The sequence below is a fragment of the Sapajus apella genome, unplaced genomic scaffold (assembly GCF_009761245.1).
Source record: "Sapajus apella isolate SASKATOON/1434 unplaced genomic scaffold, GSC_monkey_1.0 scaffold54, whole genome shotgun sequence".
Lineage (NCBI taxonomy): Eukaryota > Metazoa > Chordata > Mammalia > Primates > Cebidae > Sapajus > Sapajus apella.
Window position 1 is genome coordinate 6,206,208 of NW_022436994.1, and position 4,295 is coordinate 6,210,502.

A 4,295-nucleotide genomic window follows, 5' to 3' on the forward strand; every position below is an offset into this window, starting at 1 on the left:
TATTAAAATATTTGTGATAAGATTATTAATGCAATTGCTATAAAATTATGCAGATATTTTCTCTGAAATATTTGATAGTTGAGTAGGGTGTCTGAAATAAAGAGATTCTTCACTTCTCCCTTTTGAAGTATAGTTGGCTATATACAGAAGTGTCACAGATGCAATAGAAAATGTCTGCTAAAATAAAGAAATCATTGGATTGAAGTCAGTGGAGAATAATGGAGAGAATGGGAACTGAACAGCTAATTCTCTGAAAAGCGGAGCTTAGCAAGATGAAATGGCTTCTGGGGCTACTCTTACCCTGGGGGCGTTTGCTGATCTGAGCTACAGGCCAGAGGCTGACAGGCTGGAAGGTATCGTACGTACTGCAGGGAGACACAATTCGGAAGAATTATAGGCATACAGATGTTGACCGGAGAACTTGGGCACATGATTTTAAAAATAATTCTGGAGTTGCATAGCATGAGGAGATTAAAAATTTCAGTGGACAGTCACAGTAAAAAAAAAAAAAAATCCTCTCAGAAATATCGTTAAATGCATATTACAGTTCCTGACCCACCAGGAGCAACAAGAGAAAACTAATATATCCTCTGATAATAGTTCAGAAGCAGAAAATTGTTTGATGGAATCCAATAGTTCTGTATAAAAATTCTTAGCGAACTAAAATAGAAGGTGCTTTCTTTAATTTGACGTCTGGCCACACAGTCACTCTTCCTCACTCTCAGTGTTGACGTGGGGGCAGCTATCTCCCAGACTACCAGGGATAGCGTAGGGAGGCTCCCCCTCTTGCTTGTATTCAACAGTGCACTGGACGGCCCAGCCAATGCCATGAGGTAGGGAAAGAAGGAAGAGGCATGCAGATCAGAAAAGAAGAAATAAAATAATTATTATTCACAGATGACAAGATTATACACAAAGAAAATCCAAAGAAGCACATAAACAAATATATGTGAACATTTAGGCCAGGCACTGTGGTTCATGCCTGTAATGCCCTCTATTTGGGAGGACGCTGAGGCAGGCAGATCACTGAGCTCAGGAGTTCAAGACCAGCCTGGGCAAAATGGCGAAATCTCATTTCTACCAAAAATACAAAAGCTAGCCAGACGTGGTGGCTAATTAGCCTCCTAGCTATAGGGGAGGCTGAGGTGGGAACATCAACTAAACCTGGAGCTGTAGCAAGCTGAAATTATGCCATTGCACTGCAGCCTGGGTCACAGACCTCGTCTCAAAAAAAAAATTAGTAAATTCAATACAAAAAAATGCTGATATGGCAAAAAGAAAAAAAATATATATATATATGCAACAAATAAAAAATTGAGTCCATAAAACATTATTTAACAGAGTATAGAAAACATCACATACCCAGGGCTACATATAAAGACATATACAGAATTCCTACACATTGAAAAATACAAATCATAATATAAGAAAATTAAAAACAAATAAATAGAGGATATACCACATTCGAGGTTTGGTAGATTTCATACCATACAGAATTTAGATATCAATTCCTCTTAAAGTATAGATACAATGTAATTGCAGTCAACTTGCAGGAGGTATTCTTTTAAATCTAAAACTATTTTTTAAAATTTTTTATAAAAATGCAAATTAAAAATTAATGTGTCTGGAGCAATTCTGTACAGGAAAAACAGAATAAGGAGGAAGAAGAGAAGCAGGACGAGAGGAGGGAAAGCCATGGGAAATGAGAAAAGAGAACGAAACTATAGGATTCACAATACAATACCAAATATTAAATCTTATTTTGAATTTGTAGTTAGTAAGAAAGTCTAGTATTATTGTGTGAATTGACAAATTGACCAGTAAACACAACAGATTCCAGAAACAGACCCAAACAAATATAGTCACCCGATTAATGGCAGTAATAATACTGACATGTCATCCAGAAAAATTGGTCCTTTCAGTAAGTTAAGCTGGGTTAATTGGATATCCATCCAGCAGAGGAAAACAACTCTTAACCTCTATCTCACACCATATATAAAAATCAGTTTTTGGTGACTGTGTATCCACATTCAGAAGATAAAAATAAAACTTTTATAATAAAACATAGAATAATATATTCATGCCTTGATATAGGCCAAGATGTTTTAAAACAGTTTCCAAAAAGCACAGACCATAAAGGATAAAAAATTATATATTTCTATAAACTACTATAAAATTCTATTAATCAAGGACATCATTACAAGAGTAAAAATCCAAGCATAGATTATGAGATTATTTCTATATCAGCCTCAATTCTCATCAATCAAAGTAGTTATGTTTTATAAAACGTTACAGTTAGTGAATATTGTACCATTACTCTATTGTTCATAAGGAGTGGGAAATATATATATACATATATATGTGTGTGTGTGTGTGTGTGTGTGTACATACATATAACCTCACTTGCATTATAATCCTAAATCCTGATAGATGCTATTTTCTTTATTTTACAAAAAAAGAAAATGATGTTAGGAGGTGTTTAAGTGACTTGGTTGAGGTTCCACGCCAACACCTGTCAGAACTGCAATTCACATCTTGTCCAACTGACCTCAGATACAAAGTTCCTTGCTGGCCTATACCCTCTCCATCTTCTGCTCATCTCTGTATGAGGCTGAAACAGGAAGACAGCACATCACCTTTTTCAACCTCAGCTTTTAATGAATAGATGAATGTGCCAATACAGAATCTGTGAATGAAGATTGACTTTCTTTATATGCTTACAAAGGAAACATCTCCAAAATATATAAGGAGGTCCTCAAAATCAGTAAGTAAAAGTAATTTAACTCTACTTAAAAATAGACAAAGAGGGCCAGGTGCGGCGGCTCACTCCTGTAATACCAGCACTTTGGGAGGCCGAGGCGGGTGGATCACGAGGTCAAGAGATCGAGACCATCCTGGTCAACATGGTGAAACCCGGTGTCTACTAAAAATACAAAAACATTAGCTGGGCATGGTGGCACGTGCCTGTAATCCCAGCTACTCAGGAGGCTGAGGCAGGAGAACTGCCTGAACCCAGGAGGCGGAGGTTGCAGTGAGCTGAGATTGCGCCATTGCACTCCAGCCTGGGTAACAAGTTCAAAATTCCATCTCAAAAAAAAAAAAAAGTAGACAAATGTTTTGTATCAGCACTTCACTAAGTGGATATAAAATTTCCTAAAATACACACAGCTTCTCAACTTCATTAGTCCTTAGGAAAATGCCAGCAGAGCATGAGCAGCAGATCATGCTATTGTTGGAGGATACTGGTGGGAAACTCTCACAGTAAAGTTGAAAGTACAAACACTTTGGTAAAATGGCAGCATATACTCTTACGGAACATACTCATTTTCCACGTCCTAGTTATTCCTGCCCTAGGCATGTATGTGTAGATTTGTTCAACAGAAGAAACAGAAAACTTTAACTGCAAATAGTCAAAAATTGTGGTAGAAAACAAATATCAACAGTAGAATAAGTAACCTGTAGTATATTTATGTTTGTAATACTATAAAGCAAGAAGAATGAGAAAAATACAATTATAAGAATAAAGTGTTCAGTAGAATTAAAATAATCTAAACACAGGTAAATAGGACCTATCTTTGAGAGAAAATAAACACAGTGAAGATGAATGCTGTCTCCTAGGTTTCATACACATATTTAGAAAGTTTCTTTGAAAGTGATGAAATATTATTTTGTTTTTTTATTTTTAAACATTTTAAAAGCATAATATACTGGCTGAGATTTCTAGACTGTAATTGAATATTATGAGTGAAATATATTAAAGACTATGCTTCCACTGTCTTTCATTACTGAATTTTGTGCTTCTTATATAAGTTAGTGTATAGTAATCCTTCTTCAAGCTGAAAGTGTTTTTAACTTATTGATTTACTGTTAATTTCTTTTAATTTGGTTAATTAAAATTTTTAAATGGCTCTAGAATTGTAAATTATATTGACATATTTTATGATTTTCATATGTAGTTTAATAATTTTTTAAATTAGCTTTTTTATAAATAAATAATATTCAAATTTTTTGTTTCTTTGTCCTTAATATTCAGCAATTTTACTTAAATTTTATTTATTTATTTTTTATTTTCATATTAGCAAATAATAATTGTGTATATTTGTGGGGCACAATGTGATGTTTTGATCTTTTAATACATTATGGAGTCAATCAAGGTACTTAATATATCCATCACCTCACCAATTTATCATTTTTTGTGGTGAGAGGGCCACTTAAAATTTTAAAGATGAAGATGATCTTTCATTATTTTCATAAAATCCTCAGGCATTTTAATCAAATGCTATTTTTATACAATT